Source organism: Pseudorca crassidens, chromosome 8 (assembly GCF_039906515.1).
Source record: "Pseudorca crassidens isolate mPseCra1 chromosome 8, mPseCra1.hap1, whole genome shotgun sequence".
Taxonomy (NCBI): domain Eukaryota; kingdom Metazoa; phylum Chordata; class Mammalia; order Artiodactyla; family Delphinidae; genus Pseudorca; species Pseudorca crassidens.
The window spans coordinates 47900295-47919866 of record NC_090303.1 but is presented as its reverse complement, the minus strand read 5'-3'; the positions used below and the strand labels follow the sequence as shown (position 1 = coordinate 47919866).

Sequence of the window (19572 nt, the reverse complement as noted above, 5' to 3'; positions counted from 1 at the left end):
CCCTAACCCTTAACGTTGCATATACCAGACCCTTGACCAATCATGTTCCATTGTGTTGTGTTGCCCTTTAAATAAACCACATCAGGCCCCTGCTATGCCCTGGCTTGGGAGTGTGGATTTGACTGTCCCAGTGGCTATTTATCCCTTTGGTCCATCACACCTGATCAAGGTGATCTTCTCTGATGAAGTACAGTGTAGTCTTTTTTTTTTTTTTTTTTTTTTTTTTTTACAGTGTAGTCTTCCATTATATCATGCTGTTTTCCTGTGGTCACCATTCATCAACACAGTGTCATTTGTCATATAAAAGGATTTGCTATTCAAGAGCCTGGGGTCTGTTCTGTGTTAGCTAACAGTTATCCACCATGGGACGGCTAACAATACCACTCAGCGGGAAATCATGCTTTAAATGATTTGTTTTATTTTAGTCATGTCATCCTGTGTAGCTCTGCATTGCTTTATCTGGGCTATGGAAATACTTTTGAGTGTGAGTGGTCAGAATCAAGCAGTGTTCTCTCACTTCATCGAATGTGGCACATATTCTCTCCGGAAAATCCTACGGACATTTTGCAGACCTGCTTATCTCAGGAAGACTGAAGTTTTTAGAAGGCTGCTCTTCCTATTTAGGGGTAAGTGGCAAGGGGAGGAAATGTTTGCTACTGTTTGGATTGTGTTTTCTTAGCTTGGCAAAGGATTAGAACTTAATGGGATTGATTAATGACTCACACACGGGAGACAAGGTCCAGTAGTTTGGGCTGAATGAGGCTGAGTGCCTATTTTGCTTTTCACTCTCCCAGGACCTTTAGCAACTGTAAAGTATCTACTTCCCCAGTTTACTCTTGGGGGTAGATTAGACCGAGAAGAAATGTATTTTGAGTAGACTTCAATGTACCTTATCTGCAGCTCTCTGGGGAATGACACCCCCAAGAGAATGATATGTCTGATTCCATAGAGACAATGGGGTTGAGCACTTAAACTCTTTTGAAATGGCTTTCTGAAATTATCTCATTTGATTTTATGAGATTTGCTTCCAGAACTTTTCATTTGGGAAGGTTAGACTATCAGACTGACTTGGTGGAGAAGTCAGCACCTTAGCAAGAAGATAAGACTCAGGATGTAAGTGCCCAGAGGCCTGGCACCACTCACTAACCTGGCATGCCCTATTATAGTAGCTGGGCGTGTTTCTGTCCACCTTTCCACAGCCCCTTCCCAGCTGAAGTGCAAGTCCCTTAAGAGTAGAAACCAGATCTTACCCATATTTTGGTTCATCTGTTGATAATGTTTCAATGTGTTAGCTGCTGCTGCTAATGAGTGTTTTCCTTATTAATGTATACATGTATGCAACAAATAATTGGACATATTCTAGGCAATAAGGTTACGGATGTGAGCCAAACCAAGCTCCCTACCTTCATGGAGTTTGCTTTCTAATGGTGGAGAAAGCCTTCCATGAACAATCAAATTAATATTCAATCTTGTATCAGGTTGCTATGAGTGTGATAAAAAAAAATGAAGCAGATTAAAGGCATAGAGAGTCACAAGGAGCACTGTTTTAGATCAGGCAGCCAGGAAAGGTCATTCAGAGGAAGTGACATTTGAGCAGGGGCCTGAGTGGAGAAAGGAAGGGAGCCATGTCGATGTGTACCTAGGAAAAGTGCTTTCCAGACAGAAGGACAGAGCAAGTACGAAGGTGGTATAGGACTGTGGTTAAGAAAATGGTCTCTGGAGTTTGGTTGACTAGGTTCAAATTCTGGCTCCTCCACTTATACCTCTGCATGAAATAATTCTGATGACAATTGTTGGTGTTCTTTCAGTACTCACCACACATCAGTTACAATGCTAAATCTTTTATATAAGCTTTCCTGTTGAATTCTCACATGAACCCCACAAAAGCAGTACTATTATGGATCCTATTCTACCAACAAAGAAATGAGGCAAAAAGAGGTTAGTGAATAGTGGAGCCAGGATTCAATCCCTGCAGTTTGACTGGAGAGACAGTAGTTTTAAAACAAAATAAAATGTGGGATGAGCATAGCCAGATGTGGGAAAATTGGGACACTTGCCCTTTGTTATGTCTCTCTCTCCTGCCAGTGACCTCTTTTCTTCCAACACTGCCTTGGGCCTTCTGAACTGGTTTGGGAGTGGTGTACCCATATGCATTACCATCTCTTTTTCTGGACTTTTCTACACAGAAATTATTCCTGGTTCCCACACCTTGGGGAACAGCCATCCTGGTCTTAGTATAAACTGTCAAATTAAGTTCAGCAAAAGTGCCAGTGGGAATTGTGATTTAGCAGAAATAGCAGGAAATGATAAGTCTTGGCTTTGCAAGTAACCAGCTGTGTGACCTAGGTCAAGCAATTGGATCTCTGAGCCTCAGTTTCCTCCTACATAAAATGAATTGGTACTATTTCTACTCTCTTCTCACCTAATATTAAATATTATTTCTCCTGTAGAAATCAAATGAGGTCACACGTGGTAAAGTAAAATGTAAGCTTTATTCGAGGACAGCATATTGTTGTACATATGCAAACACATCATGTGATGTTTAATTTCTTGATTATTAGAATATGTTACTGGGACAAACTTCTGGCCTTTTTTCATATATCTGTTTCTGATGTCATACTTTACCACTCCTTCCAATTCTTCAGATTTCATTGCTCAGAACAATGAAAATTGGACTTTCGCCAACAATTTACTTTAAAATATTCGCCTCTTTAAAAACTAAAAATTAGAGCAGTTTGTACCTTTTGGAATTGAAGCTATTTGACTCTATAATATCAGACATGTGTATTTATTTTGTTGTACAGAAAAATCTCTGTTAACCAGAATGCTAAGAGGATTAAGAGGTTTTAAATAACTTATTCCTGGTTAACTAAAAGGCAAAAATGCATTAGAAACCCCTTTCTTTTTTTATACTGTAGACAATATTTTTGAAATACATCATTTACTTCTCTGATTTAGGAAGTAGAGCCCAATGAGGATAACCAAATCTCTGTGTGTATATGTGTGTGTGCTTGCGTGCGTATGAAGGCAGGGGGTGGGGAGAGAGATTATTATTATATTTTGGAGAACAGAATTGACACTTTGAACTTCTCTGTTCAGTGTACAACACTATATATACAGTCACAGGCAATGTAAGAAATTGAATTAACGAAGAAATAACCTTTAGAACACCACTTAGAATAATGAAGACTCATTACAAATTAAAAAGACGTTAATAATAAAATCTACATAGTGGTTAAGGGCTTAGGCTCAAAGCCAGTCCACTTGGGTTGGAATCCTGGCTTGGTTACTTAGTAGCTCTGTGGCTTTGGATAAGTTACTTAACTTCTCTGGGTCCCTAATGTTCTCATCTGTAAAATTAAGATAATAATAATAATACCTACTTCATAGAGTTATTCAAGTAAAGGCAGTACCTGATGCATAGTAAGTGCCCTATAAACGTTAGAATTATTTCTGTGTTGTTGGTGGTGAGCACTTAACTATGTCTTTAACATACTAATCCACAACAACTCTGTGAAGCAGGTACTATTATTATCTTTATTTTACAGACGAGAAAATTAAATAGACAAAATGAGTAACTTGCCTAAGGCCACTTAGCTAGTGCCAATGTGGCTAAGAACCCATCCCACACCCGTCTGGCTCCAAATCCATGGTCCTAGCCTCCATCCTTAGCCACTTTGGTCACATATTTCCTGATCTCAATCCTTCTTATCACCTATCCTATTTTTCGTTATTTACCTTTGTTCTCAGGGTTAGAATAAACAAAGCATTTATGAAATGGAATGGCACTGAAAAATCAAAATTGAGATCTGATAGTCTGACTGCATTTAATGAGGTTTTGGGGCATTATTTGTTAGTGAACATGGTCATTTAAATAAATCACATATTGGGAGTGGCCTTGAATAAATTATTTTAAAATTAATATTTCTTTTGCATCAAACCTACTAAAGTCATCACAAGATTCACCTAGAGCAATTTTATTCTGTTTGGCTTTGGGATGCTTGGAAAATTTTTTTCAGTTAATGTTCTGTCTTAGAATGTATTCTTCTAGAGGTCCAGGTTAAACTCTCAATGGTGCCTAGAACACCCACTTGGGTGCATATTTACATTATTTGACGTGGGCGATGGATTGCTTGACAGATGTACCCTGTGAAGATGCGAGGATGGGGTGAAGAAAGGTATGCATGATCAAGTCTGTCTTTTCCAGTAACAGTAATGGGTCATGGCTGCATTTTGAAGGGAAAGGGAAAATTACTTTTCCAACCCAGAGTATAAAACTATGACTCATGCTGGAATTGTTCCAGAATGCTGGTCAAATTATCCAGATTGACAACTAAAGCTTAAAGATCTTGGGAAGACAATGTAGAGAGCTGAAATGCAGGGACAGACACATGGGAAGCTTAGATTCACTGGAAAAACATGAACTGGTTTGAGAAAAAGAATAAGAAAAGCAGAGTGTATAACATTAAAAAAGAAAATCAAAGAAATGCCTTTAAAATAACTTTCCTGATCTCCTTAGATAATGCTAGGAACTCCAAACTCCCTACCCAGCAAATTAATGGGATATCCAAAGAAAACCAATCCCTCCTTGTAAACAAAGTGGAAATTTCCTTCTTTCCAAAAGGGCCCCAGTCCCAGCCATAGAGGAAGCAAGGAGACGAAAACACATTTCTGCCTGAAATGACCTCCTATTTTAAGAAAAAACAACAGCCTCAAAAGAAGGAAAGGAAAAACAAAGTTCCACCCAGAAGGAAATTGTATGTAAACAGCCCAAAGGGAGACCAAGACTGAGAGGGCTGGAATACTGAAATAAGCAACGAGCAAATGCCTCTGACATTGTCATTAGCCTCTGACAATATCAGAATCTGAGCTTTGAGACAACTGCTTTGTGATTGAAAAAAAAGGGTTGGGGTAAGGGAGGATCTGGACAAAAGCAAGCTGGTTGAAAGGTCCCTTCTGAAGCCGTGGAAAGTTTGATCTTTGAAGTTTGCCTACTTTTTCAGGACTCTGCTAGTGTGCAACCTGGGGGAGCTCAGCAACCACAAAGTGCTGGCTATAATTTTCTGCAATTTGTCACATGCCCTCTTCAAGCCCTGGTGAGATGGTTTTCTTTTGTTTTTAAGCTGCGAATGGTACCAAGGTAATTCAGGCAAGATAAGAGCAAACTGGAACCTTCCTTCAGTTCATCTAAGCCTGGAAGCTATGCTAGCCCATTGGTGTATTTTAATTTTATTTTTTTCTGCATATGTATTCGGTTTGGCCCACACAGCACTCATTTTCCCCTCTCTTTTTGGATCCAACATTCAAAAATCAAGAGATTCCAAGTCAAAATTGGATTTCTATTTACTCTTGAAAAATCTGCTCACACGGGTCCCAGATTCCTGTGGGGTAACATCTGAAGCTGAATACCTGCTGCCCCTGCTCACATGGAGCCTCCACAGGACACCCTGATAGTCACCATTGTGCTGGCTCTACTCAGTTCTGTCACCTCTTTGCCCCACCCACGGAAACTTGTTTTGGGTTCTAAACTTATCCATAGACATTTTTAGGAGTATCCGCAGTCTAATCCAGGACTGCAGCAGCCTGCTAAGAAGGATTCTAAGGCCGGCTGGGCTTGGCACAGGAGTTACGATTAGTTGTTGATATTCTCTTTGGCCACAGAGGGAGTGGGTGGCAGCACAGATGCCATGTATTTGTCCTCTCTGATTAGCTACATCTCTGGTTTAAGCCTGTATCTTGCCTTTAAACAGGACCCAGCCTGCTTCTCAGTGCACTCTCTCCATAAACATTCTTGAAACCCAGTAGTGTTCATCTCATCTCAAAACCTCTAAACAAAACCTTATGGAATCTCATTGACTCTCTTGAAATTTCATTATTCCCACCTCCTTTCATAGGCCCTCAGCCACTTTACAAGCAGCTCCTGGTATAATTCAAACAGAGCTCCAAATAAGTGAAAGAGAAAGCACTGATAACTTGTTTTAAGATGATATGTGCTATGGCTTCTATTTATCTACCTACCTATCTATCTATCTATCTATCTATCTACCTATCTATCTATCCATCCATTTAGACTCCCAGCTGCCTGCCATAGGACTCTGGCCTGCAGGTATTCTCTCTTCTTCTCTAAGTGGCTTTTCACATCCTCACCATGGCTCTCTATCTACTGTCCCTTGGCCAACCTCTACAATTAATGGAGGCCAGTACCTAACCAAACCTTTCACACAAAATGGCCCACTAGAAGTCCAGGGGTGGGAATCTTGGTGAGCTGCTTTTAAAAGACCTCTGACCCTTAAATGAAACCTCTTTGGTGCTTTTATGGATTCTGTTGTTGTACCCACAAAGACCCTTAAGAATAATGCCTGGAGCCAGCTGGTCCCTGCCATCATTGAAACCCAAAGGGAGGAGCCCCACAGGCGAGGAACTGCTGCTAGATGTCTTGAAGTTGCTTGTATTTCAAAAGAATTCAGCTTACCACCACTGTGGCTTTTAGCCTCTCTAATAAAGCAGGTTTTAAAAAGCTAAAAACGTAATCTGCCTTTTAAATCTTCTCTTCCTGCTGAGTCTAAATGGGGTTGCAGCGAAATGCCTGGCCAGCATTAGAGTTCTCTGAAGCCAATCACCTGAAATAGGTTTGCTTGCGGGATTTGAAATATATTTGAAAACACTGCAGGGGTGGCGCAAAATAACTGAACAAAGGTGAATTACATGAAAGGAAGAAGCAGGTGGAGGTTTATAAAACTAAAGAATCACTTGTATATTTTGGAAACATCAGTAATTGAGACAGGGATGCTGACCTTAGAAGTTCATCTATCTGATCATAAAAATGGTTTTCATTTGGCATTAAAAAAAGATTGTGATAATGAACAAGGCTTCAAATACACAGCCCGGAATAGTCAAGGTTGTGTAAAATCCTTGAAGAAATACCTTTGTATCCAAAGAGAAGCTGAGGCTACAACAGGTCACAGGCAAGGACGGGCATTACTGTGATGTTTTCTCAGCAGCTTTGAGTAGGGCAGCATCATACGTTTTCTTCATCCTATTGAAAATGTGGAGTACCCTGAGAGTTGATGTTTTGGTAACACAAACTCTAGTTTGCTCTTGTATCCCATGGAAAAAAGAAAATCAAGGTAAGAATTGCCACAGCAAAATCACTATAGATAAACTGTATTTTTTGTGAAGACAAAATTAAGATTGTGGCATGCGACACATTGTACTCAATAATTTCCTGAAAGGTAACGTACCTATGGATCAAAGTCATTTAGAATAAGGATGACTTATAGAGTAATAAATGTAAACTATGGGTTATCCAACAACATGCAAATTTTCTGATAGGGCAAATTTGGGTGACTGCCCCCTGTCAAGGGACATTTCTCTAAGGCCTTAAGAGAGGAACGAGACCAGTTTTCCGGTAAATTTGCAGGTTGGATGACATGAGTTGTCTTACAAATTTACTTGGCCAAAGTGAGTTCTATACTTAAGGAAGAGGATAATTTAGCAGTGCAAAATACTCTGAAAATAATACATTTCTCTGCAAGAGGGTCTTTAATGTTGCTTTTCCTATATTTTCCTATACTTTGACTCTGTATGGAATATATAGAGAGTGGACAAAGTTGCCAGAAGTTCTTGTTCACTTTGTTGGATGATGGTACGGGGGTACAAACTTGAAAATGCAACTTTTGCCAGCACACAATTGCTTATTACCCTTTGAAGGCCAACATGTGCACTGAAAGAAATGCCTCAGAACACTTGAGAAGGTGGATGCATATGAGTAAATTGCAAGGGTTTGAAGCATTGGTTTGGATAAGAATGGAAAAATTCAGTTGCTTAGCCAAGGCAGTTCCAAACAACTTTGATCTGGATATCTCAGGAGAATGAGCTTGTGCCGTCCCAGCATTTTCTGGTTTTGGCTGGGAAAGCATATAGTAAAGAAATAAATACAAAATAAAACCCAAAGTTTTTAATGGGTTTTTAGAACTTCCACTTCTGGCTACAAATGGGAGACAAAAGGCAAATAGATATTGTTTTAAAAATGCTAAGCCAGGCCTTTTCTAACCTCAAGAAAACATTGGGGTTTGATTAGGTTCAGATTTGGGGCAAGTTTCAGGACAGTGTTTGTTCTAGCAACTTCCTCCCCATCTCTGTGGAAAGTGTTGGTCTGCTGTGGTTCTGGAAGCCATGCTCTGAAGGCTCTAGGCTGGGGCATCATGAGACAGGCTCCAAAATCTGTCATTTGTGCCTCTGCCCACGCTTCCTTCAGTGTGTTCCCTGGAGCCAGGCCTCCCCAACTGTATGAGCCTTTTCACGACTAAGCAGAGCCCAGACCTCTTCTTGTCTCAGCGCTTTATGGTAGAATCTCTCTGTTTACCTCCCATCTCCAGGCATCTCTTGTGTTAATCCATCCCTGGTGCCTCAGATGAGCATTTGTTCCATTTCTGCCTTCAGTTGAGCTTCATTTCACTTCTCTATCTAAGCTGCCCTTTGGATTCAGGGATATTTCTTATGTTCAGTCAGCAGGTACTTTCGGTTGTATTATTCATTTAGCTCTGGAAATCCACTTCTATCTGGGAGATATTTTCTAGAAGGAAAGATATTGATGTCTCCTGTGAAATAAAAGGAGGACAGAGAGGAAATTAATATGTTGTGAGAATCAAAAATGCTCCAGGCTTGGTTGAGAAGCTTAGTCAAGGATCTCATTTAGTCTTGATATCAATATAATATATAACATCTTGTTGTAAATATCAAAAGGGATAATTCATGTAAGATACTCAGAACACAGCCTGGCACATAGTAAGGAGTCAATAAATTTGAGTTATAATGATTATTTCTTAACTTTTTTCCTAGAAAGGAAGGGACTCATTAATCTGTTCATTTCAGTCAGGATCTCCTAAATTGGCTTGCTATTTTTAGGGCTCCATAAATGTTTGCTGAACATGACTGAGTGAATGGACTCTTGCCAGAAGTATCTTGCTACTGTTGCTGACTTTCTGGTTAACTAGATATAATTTGCCAGATTAATTTATTCCCCTTTAAAAAACCATAGTTTTGAAGAAGAATCTGACATCAAAATGGTTGAGATAAGACAAAAATTTCCCCCTTATTTCATCTTTGTTTATTTTTCTTCACCTTATGTTATTATCCCTGAATTCTAATGAGCCATATACTTCTTATGCTTGGATGAAATATAAATACACTACTTAGATATAACTGTTTGATAAACCCAACCAGGGAATGCAATGTTTTGCAGACACAGAGACTAGGTTGAAATCAAGCCATGGGAATAAAAAAGTAAGAGTGTGAGAAAATAGAATATTGCCTGAAAAACATTATGATTGAGGAAGCCAATACAGGCAAATACTGCAGGAACAGCAAGGATTTGGAATGCATTTTTTAGCTGTAACTGGGGCAACATAGAATAATGGAAAAGCTCAAATCTCTAGCACTTACTCCAAATCTTATCCAGTTTTCTCATCTGTGAAGTGAAAAAGTCACGTAGGTGAACTTCATAACTTCCTAACCCTAATATCGTATGATTTTATTTAATAATAATAATTTACATGTATAGATTTTTCACCCTTTGAAAACTCTTTTACATTGTCCTATTAAATATAGGGCTACTACACTAGTAGGTGCACATAAATTATTTGATAAAGAAGAAATACAAAGGCCCAAATCTATATATTACTATAAAAAATGTGATGCACCTAAATCTGTTGAATAACTTGTCAATCACAATGTCAAAAATAAATTTAACTTATTATTTAGCCACCCAGGGTGTTAGAATGGAAGAGGCTCAGAAACCACGGAGTCACCTTCTTTATCATAGATGATGAAAAGTAAAAGAACAGGCTCAAGGTCACTTGGCTTCTGGTTGAGATCTCTGAACTCCCAATAGGCTATTCTTTACTCAACATCAATGTCACTGAATTGATTGCTAAATTGATTATACCAACAGTCCCATGCAACTCAGACAATCTTCTGAGCAAAATAGAGACATATAAGTAGTGAAAGATATTAAAAGTCAGAGAAGGAAGAAATTTTGCTAGAAAAATGTCTGAGAAACTTAAGTGATTTCTGCTTAGTATCATTTTATCTTACAAAGATGTTGGCTCATTTGTCACCTACAGTCGAAAAAGAGCTAGTCTCTAATGTTATTTTTGCTTCTTTTTTCCTTCAAATCTACTGTTGGAATGTTTAGTGTTTACATCTTTACCTATACTCTCCTGAACATATGTGGTGTCTCACTTTGTAAAACCAATAACAGAATTCTATATCTCCTAATAAATTAAATGTTAAATATAGAAGCTTTTTTTAAAAACTAATGTTATACCAGTTTTGAATTTATCCTCAAGAGTGGAATGCCAGGGATCAGAACTTTTTAATCCTTAATTTATTTTTGTGCTAGAAAACTAACATAGTTTTATGTACTGACATCTAAAGTTTGAATGGCACATTAGCATAATTTTCAAGATTTCAACATGAACACCTATTTTATATATTTTTTAGAAAGACTGCAAAATTACTTCTCTTTTTGGGTATGATAAATTCCTACTGCAGCATGGAATTTCTGTTAAAAAATCTTTTGTAGAATTCATATGCTAAATATCAAACTAGGTAAGTGTCAAACTTTGTAGAAATATAAGGAAATTAGTGCTTTCAATTTTATTAGCACATAGAAGCAGGAATCCTGTGGCACACATTTGAATACTAAAAAATTTACAGTGGTGTTAAAGTAAGAGGCGTTTATCAAAACTCTGGGATATACAAATCATTAGGCTAGGAACTTGAGCTACTTCTTCCCCTTAAAGGTTTATCATCTAATATAGATCAAGGGTCAAAAACATTTTCTGTAAAGGGGCAGATGGTAAATATTTTTGGCTTTGCAGGCCATATAATCTCTGTTGTCAACTACTGTAGAATTAAAGTAGCCATTGACAATACACAAAAGATGAGAGTCACCATGCTCTAATAAAACTTTATAAATGGACACATATTTGAATTTTGTATTTTATTTTCATGTGTTACAAAATATTATTCTTGCTTTGATTTTTTTTCAACCATTTAAAAATGTGAAAACTATTCTTAGTTTGTGGGCCACACAAAAATAGGCAGTGGGCCAAATTCGGCCTGTGGGCCATAGTTTACTGAGCCCTGTAGTAGATGTGCATACAAAATAAAATAGAACACAGGGACTAGTATGCTATGATGGAGGAAACATATACTATGTGACTACAAAATGGGACAAATTAGAAAAGACTGTAATTCTAACATTTTTATGGAAATAATCATTTTGCTTTCATATTTCTTTGAAATGAGATTTACATAAGGTAAAATTAACTTCTTAGAAATTAACAATTGAGTGGCATTTAGAATATCCACAGTGTTGTGCAACTGCCACCTTTATACAGTTCCAAAATTTCTTCACCCCAAAAGGAATCCCTGTCCCCATTAAGCAGCTGCTCCTCATTCCTCTCTTCTCCCAGCCCCTGGCAACCACCAATCTGCTCTCTGTCTCTGTGGATTTACCTGTTCTGGATATTTCATATACATGGAATCATACAATATGTGATCTTTTGTGTCTGGCTTCTTTTACTTAGCCTTTCTAGGTTTGTCCACATTGTAGCACGCATATATCAGTACTTCATTTTTTATGGATGAATGATATTCCATTGCCTGTATGTATCATGACTTGTTTATCCATTCATCAGTTGATGGATATTTGGGCTGTTTCCACATTTTAGTTAGTTTGAATAATGCTGCTATGAACAAGTTTGTACATGTATTTGTTTGAGTACCTAAGTTCGATTTTTGGAGGGTATTTACCCAGGAGTAGAATTGTTTGATCATACAGTAATTCTACGTTTAACTTTATGAGTTAAACTTTATTATCAAATTGTTTTCCACAGCAGTTGAACCATTTTATATCACCCCCAGCAAGGTATATCCTCACTAACACTTGTTATTTCTGTTTTTTTTAAATTATAGCCATCCTAGTGGCTATGAAGCAGTATCTCATTATGGTTTTGACTTGCATTTCTCTAATCATTAATGATGTTGATCATCTTTTCATGTGCTTATTGGCCATTTGTATATCTTCTTTGGAGTAATGTCTGTTAATGTCAATTTTTAATGCCCATTTAAAAATTGAATTGTTTATCTTCTTGTTGTTGAGTTGTAAGAGTTCTTTATATATTCTGGATATCAGACCCTTATCAGATATATGGTTTGCAAATATCTTCTCCCATTCTATAGGTTGTCTTTTCATTTTCTTGATAATGTCCTTTGATACACAAAGGTCTTTAATTTTGATGAAGTCCAATTTTTCATATCTTTCAAACTTAGGTGCATCATACTGTTCAAATCTCCAATTTTTATAGCTTAAATTATTAATAAAAATCATAAAGACCAAATTACTAAATTTTATATCCTTATCTAGTTAGGATCTAAGAGAACATCAATGGCATCACAATAACTAATATTTACTGACTATTTGCTGTATGCCAGGCTCTGTGCTAAGTACGTGATACACAGTATTTTATTTAATTCTCACAGCACCAACCACTAGGCATGGAGAAGTCAAGTGTCCTGGGCAAGGTCACACAGTTATTGCATAGAATAGGCAGCATCAAACCCAGGCAGTTTGGTTTTACCACCTCATAACTTTTTCAAAAACGTTTTTGAATGTCCCTTTGCATATGAAGAAGAGGCTAATGTTATCACTATGTCTTTGGTTGACATGTAGGGGAATAGGAAATTGAGTTTGGCATTTCAAAAACATCTGATCAAGGGAGGACCAAATCGTACCAGATCTCTCAGGTAATTTGATAGTAAGAAAAAGCTCTGATTATGTCATTTCTTTGTTCAAATTGTTTCCATAAATAGACAATGTCTTCTGAATAATAAGCAAACAAAAACCAGGATTAATGAAATATAGTATGTGGCAGTGCTTTCAAATATGTTATTTTGTTAGAACTCTATAAGTAAGTATTGATATTTCAATTTTGCTAAAGAACCAGTTTTTAAAATGTTAGATTTGTCCACGAGGCCCATCTCTCCAAACTATTCAGCATAGTCACAGGTTTCTATGATCTCAAAGGATCATTATATCTTTATATTCTCTACTCCCATTAGCATGAGTCAAGGAAGACTAGACTTTCTCTTATGCTCCCATGGCTTTGTTTTCTGTGTCTCTTCTGTGGGCAGTTGTCATTCTCCTGTGTCTACCTATTCTTCAATGCTTAAGTGAAACATCAGTTCATCCTTCAGGTCTTCTCTGATCCTCCCAACAAGAATTCTCTTTCTCTCTTCTGAGACTTCATGACATGCTCTGTCTTTAGACTCCTATTACTGACTGCATTTGTATGATCAGAGGTGGATTTTCTCTCTTCTACTGGACCAAAGTCTCCTAAATTCTGAATCTTATTTTAACCCCATTGGTGCCCTTCTCAACATCTGATCCAGTGTCTTGCCTTTAATGGTTCACTAGAAATAAGAAATACCTCATCAACTGGAGCCAGGCTCTAGCCTAAACATTGGAATTCAGTTCTCATTAGTAAGAGCTATCATCAGTGCAGTTTAAGAGAATGATTGTTATAATTGAGTACAGTGTATTTTGAAAACGTTTGTATTAAAATACTGGGTACTCCAGACTTCAGACAATACTACAAAGCTACAGTAATTAAAAGAGCATGGTATTGGCACAAAAGCAGACATATGGATCAATGGAACACAATAGAGAGCACACCTAGGGTCAGTTAATCTTCAACAAAGGAGACAAGAATATACAATAGGGAAAAGATAGTCTCTTCAGCAAGTGGTGTTGGGAAAGCTTGACAGCTGCATGTAAATCAATGAAGTTAGAACATACCCTCAAACCATATGCAAAAATAAACTCAAAAATGGCTTAAAGACTTAAATATAAGACATGACACCATAAAGCTAGAAGAGAACATAGGCAAAACATTCTCTAACATAAATCATACCAATGTTTTCTTAGGTCAGTCTCCCAAGGCAATAGAAATAAAAGCAAAAAGAAACAAATGCAATCTAATCAAATTTATAAACTTTTGTGCAGTAAAGGAAACCATAAACAAAATGAAAAGACAACCTACAGACTGGGAGAAAATATTTGCAAATGATATGACCAACAAGCGCTTAACTTCCAAAATAAATTGTACAAACAGCTCATACAACTCAATAACAACAAAAAAAACCCAATCAAAAATAAGCAGAAGACCTAAATAGACATTTCTCCAAAGAAGACATACAGATGGCCAATAGGCACATGACAAGATGCTCATTACCACTAATTATTAAAGAAATGTAAATCAAAACTACAATGAGGTATCACCTCACACCAGTCAGAATGGCCATCATTAAAAAGTCTACAAATAACAAATGCTGGAGAAGGTGTGGAGAAAAGGGAACCCTCCTACACTGTTGGTAGGAATGGAAATTGCTATAGCCACTATGGAAAACAGTACGAAGGTTCCTCAAAAAACTAAAAATAGAGTTGCCATATGATCTAGCAATCCCACAGCTGGGCATATATCTGGAAAAAACTATAATTCAAAAACATATAGGTACCCTTATGTTCACAGCAGCACTATTTACAATAGCCAAGACATGGAAGCAACCTACATGTCAATCGACAGATGAATGGATAAAGAAGATGTGATATATGTATGTGTGTGTGTGTGTGTGTGTGTGTGTGTGTGTGTATATATAATGGAATATTACTCAGTCATAAAAAAGAATAAATGCCATTTGCAGCTAATGGATGGACCTAGAGATTGTCATACTGAATGAAGTAAGTCAGAAAGAGAAAGACAAATACCATATGATATCACATATGTGAAATCTAAAATACAACACAAGTGAACTTATCTACAAAACAGAAACAGACTCACAGACATAGAGAACAGATTTGTGGATGCCAAGGGGGAGGGGGTTGGGAGAGGGATGGATTGGGAGTTTGGATTAGCAGATGCAAACTATTATATATAGAATGGATAAACAACAAAGTCGTACTGTATAGCACAGGGACCTATATTCAGTATCCTGTAATAAATCATAATGGAGAAGAATATGAAAAAGAATATATATATATATATGTATAACTGAATACTTTTCTGTACAACAGAAATTAACACAACATTGTAAATCAACTATACTTCAATAAAATAAAAAATATTCGGTATTCATTCATTCAGTCACTCAACTATTTGTTGAATATGAATAAAACAGCAAATTCCTATTTAATGAAGCTTACAATCATGTGTGTGTGTGTGTGTCTGTGTGTGTGTGTCTGTGTGTGTATGAGAGAGAGAGAGAGAGAGAGAGAGAGCGCTAACATAAAAAAATAAACATATGTCAGTTAGTAGTAAGTGCTTGAATATAAAGAAAACCAGGTGCAGGGTTAGAGAATGATGCTGGGAACTGGGTGATGGGGAGTATGGTCAGGAAAGTCCTTTTTGATAAGAAGACATTTGAGAACTATAAAGGAAGTAAGGGACTTAACTGTGGATACCTGGGGAAGGCCATTTCGGGCAGAGAAAGAGTTCAAGGACTTGAGGCAGAAAGCTGGTTGTGCTAGAGTGGTGGGAGATGAGGTCAGAAAGGTAGGGGGAGGCCATGCTGTGAGGGTTTTGTAGGTCGTGATAAGGAATCTGGAGATAACCACAAATGGGCAGGAAAACTAGGGGGCGGTTTTGAATGGAAGAGTGACATGATTTACCTGATGTTAAAGGATCATATAGGCTGCTGTGTCTGATTTCTTCATTTACTGTGTCTCCTCAATGGCAGGGGATGCCTTGCTTATCTTTTTGTCCCCAGTCACTAGTACAGTCAGAGTCCTATTTAGTATCCATTAAATAAGTGCTCACTGGATAAACGTTTACAAGAAATACTGACTGTTGGAAGGGCTGTGAAAAGAGCTTAAAATAGAAAAGTTTCCTGAGTTATCACAACTCCAATAATACAATTTACTTCAGCAAAACATTCTAAGGCCTTTTGTATTTATTTATTCAGTGGAGAGTTGTTTTTCTTTTTCTCAATATTAATGCCCAAACTAAGGCTTTTCCTGCAATAGCTGAGAAAGTTACAGCTTTTCTTCATAAGAGTCTTATATAATTATAATGCTACACAAGTTTTGAATACTGGGCCAAGGGAAATACACTGGGTTCTAATCTTGGCTCTGTAATTCATTAGCTGTGGGACCTTTGAATGTGAAATAGTCACACATCCATTTGTTTGTGAAACACCTATTTGTTGAACACCCACTCACTGTCCTTGAAGTTAAGATGCTCACAGTCTGAGCAAGACAGATGTAGACAAAGATAAAGAACCCAGGGCAGTGAGCTGGCTGTGGTGGAGGTATGCATGGAGTGCTTTGAGATTAACCATCTTATCTTAAGTTCACCAGGAAGCTAAGAGAGAAGGGAATCCAAGGCAGGGGCATGTGCAAATCGCTGATCATATAGAAGAACATCGTGTGTGCAGGGAATTGAAAGGCATTTGGGAGGTGGCTGGAATAGAGTAGCAGAGGATAGGTCACTTTTCTCTGCCAGCATCTCTTGGGGAAGTCACACCTTACCCATTCCAAGTGGGCTTTGTGTGTTTTTTTGTCACTGTGCCAGGTTTGTGTGTTGTCACTGTGCCAGGCTTGCTGGCCACAGGATTGAACAGGTCATCTAGGATGACCATTCATAGTGACTTAGTCTCCTGGACCCAGGCAATTTTCCCGTCAGTTTTATTGAGAAATAATTGACTTATACCACTGTATACATTTAGGGCATATAGCGTGATGGTTTGATTTACATATATTGTGAAATGATTACCACAATAGGGTCAGCTTACATCCATCTTCTCATACAGATACAATAAAAAGAAGAAAAGGTAAAAGGAAAAAAATGTTCTCCTTGTGATAAGAACTCGTAGGATTTACCCTCTAACAACTTTCCTATATATCACAGAGCAGCCTTAGTTATTGTCATCATGTTGTTGACATTACACCCCTAGTACTTCTTTAACTTATAACCGGAAATTTGTACTTTTTGACCACCTTCCTCCAGTTTCCCCTGCTCCCACCCTCCGCCTCTGTAACCACAAATCTGATCTCTTTTCTATAAATTTGGTGTGGGTTTTTTTGTTTGTTTGTTTGTTCTGGTTTTTTGTTTAGTTTCTTTTTTTAGATTCCACATATAAGTGAGATCATATAGTATTTATCTTTCTCTATCTGACTTATTTCACTTAGCATAATGCCTTCAAGTCCATCCATATTGCCATTTTTTTTATGGCTGAATAATATTCCATTGTATGTATATACGCCAACTTCTTTACCCATTTATCCGTCAATGGACACTTAGGTTGTTTCCATGTCTTGGCTATTGCAAGCGATGCTGCTAAGAACATGGGGGTGCAGATATCTTTTCAAGTTAGTGTTTACATTTCCTTCGGATATAGTCCCAGAACTGGAGTTTCCGGATCACACGGTGGTTCTATTTTTAATTTTTTTAGAATTCTTCGTGCCGTTTTCCATAGTGGCTGTACCAAGATACATTCCCATCAACAGTGCACAAGAGTTCCCTTTTCTCAACATTCATGCCAGTGTCTGTTATCTCTTGTCTTTTTGATGATGGCCATTCTAACAGGAGTGAGGTATTATTATGGCTTTAATTTGCATTTCCCTAATGACTAGTGATGTTAAGCATCTTTTCAATTATCTGTGGGCCTTTTGTATATCTTTTTTGGAGACATGGTGATTCAGGTCCCTTGTCCATTTAAAAAATTGGGTTATTTGGGGTTTTTTTTTTGTTGTTGTTATTGAGCTGAATGAGTTCTTTTCTTTTTTAAGATTTTTTTGATGTGGATCATTTTTAAGGTCTTTATTGAATTTGTTACAATATTGTTTCGTTTTATGTTTTGGTTTTTTGGCCCCGAGGCATGTGGGATCTTAGCTCCCCAATCAGGGATCGAAGCCACACTCCCTGCATTGGAAGGCAAAGTCTTAACCACTGGACCACCAGGGAAGTCCCTGAATGAGTTCTTTATATATTTTTGATATTAACCCCTTATCAGATATATGGTTTGCAAATATTTTTTCCCATCTGTATGTTGTCTTTTCACTTTGTTGTTGGCTTCTTTTGCTGGGCAGAAGCTTTTTAATCTGATGTAGTCCCATCTGTTTATTTTTTTATTTTGTTGCTTGTGCTTTATGTGTCAGATCCAAAAACTTATTACCAAGACCCATGACGAGGAGCTTTAGTTCCATGTTTCCTTCTAGGTCTTTCATGGTGGTAGGTCTTACATTTAAGTCTTTAATCCATTTTGGGTTAATTTTTATGAATGGTATAAGATAGGGGTCAAGTTTCATTCTTTCACATATGGATATTCAATTATCCAGGCACTATTATTGAAAAGACTGTCTTTTCTCCATCTTGTATTCCTGGCTCCTTTGTCAAATGTTAGTTGATCATACAGTCAACTTGGGTTTATTTCTGGGCTCTCAATTCTGTTCTATTGGTCTACTGACCTGTTTTTATGCCAGTACCATATTGTTTTGATGACTATAACTTTATAGTATAGTTTGAAATCAGGAAGTGTGGTGCCTCCTGCTTCGTTCTTCCTTCTCAGGATTTCTTGGTTATTTGGAGTCTTCTGTGGTTCCATATAAATTTTTGGAGTTTTTTTTTTCCTACTTCTATAAAAAATATCAACTGAAGTCTTGATAGGGATTGCATTGATGGCTTCTTGCAGTATTGATATTTTAACAACATTCATTCTTCCAATCCATGAACGTGAAATACCTTTCCATTTATTTGTGTCTTCTTTGATTTCTTTCATTAATGTCTTGTAGTTTTCAGAGTAGAGATCTTTCATCTTCTTATTTAAATTTATTCCTAAGTATTTTATTGTTTTTGATGCTATTGTAAACAAAATTTCTTTCTTTTTTTTTTTTTTTCAGAAAATTTGTTGTCAGGTGTAACAGTCCTGTGAAATTCACTTAAGGACACTGGGGGAGAGTATCTCTTCCTTCTGATGAAGAGTTGTAAGAATGTGAGTTTGGGTGTGACTATAGTTGTGTTTTTGTCCGAAAGGTGAGAACTTGTTGGAGAATTAATCACAGCACTGAAGGAAGGAAGTTTAAGAAATAGGGATGTATATTTATATCTCTGTCTATCTGTGTGTGTCTCTGTATGTTCTATCTATTATCTATCCATCCAGAGAGAGAGAGAGAAGGGACAGAGAGAGAGAGAAAATGACATAAGTTGAGCTTCTGGGTCCAGCCAAGATGAAATCATCCATGTCTGCGGGTTTCCTAGATTTATGAATCAATAAAAGTCCCCTTTTTATTCTTGCTAGCTTAAATTATATATCTGTTACTTGTAGCTAAAAGACTTCTGATGAAAACCACAGTTGTAGAAGATAAGACTACAGAATTACCTTCAGTTTTCTAATTTAAAAAACTTGGGACATTGGTTGGTATCTGACAAAAGCAGTTTATTGTCAGGACACCGCTGTTCTGAGTTAATAACTGGGACACTTCTCACTGAAGACACCTCTGGGGTCTATATT

General features: G+C 37.4%; 1 long non-coding RNA gene across 1 annotated transcript in view; it reads right to left on the bottom strand.

The window, feature by feature from the left end:
* Positions 1 to 6706: 6706 nt before the first annotated feature.
* LOC137229039 (uncharacterized) overlaps positions 6707 to 19572 on the bottom strand; it is a 249963-nt gene continuing 237097 nt past the window's right edge. Inside the window, exon 4 of the long non-coding RNA XR_010945510.1 lies at positions 6707 to 8600. This is a non-coding gene — a long non-coding RNA (uncharacterized lncRNA). The remainder of the gene's footprint in view (positions 8601 to 19572) is intronic.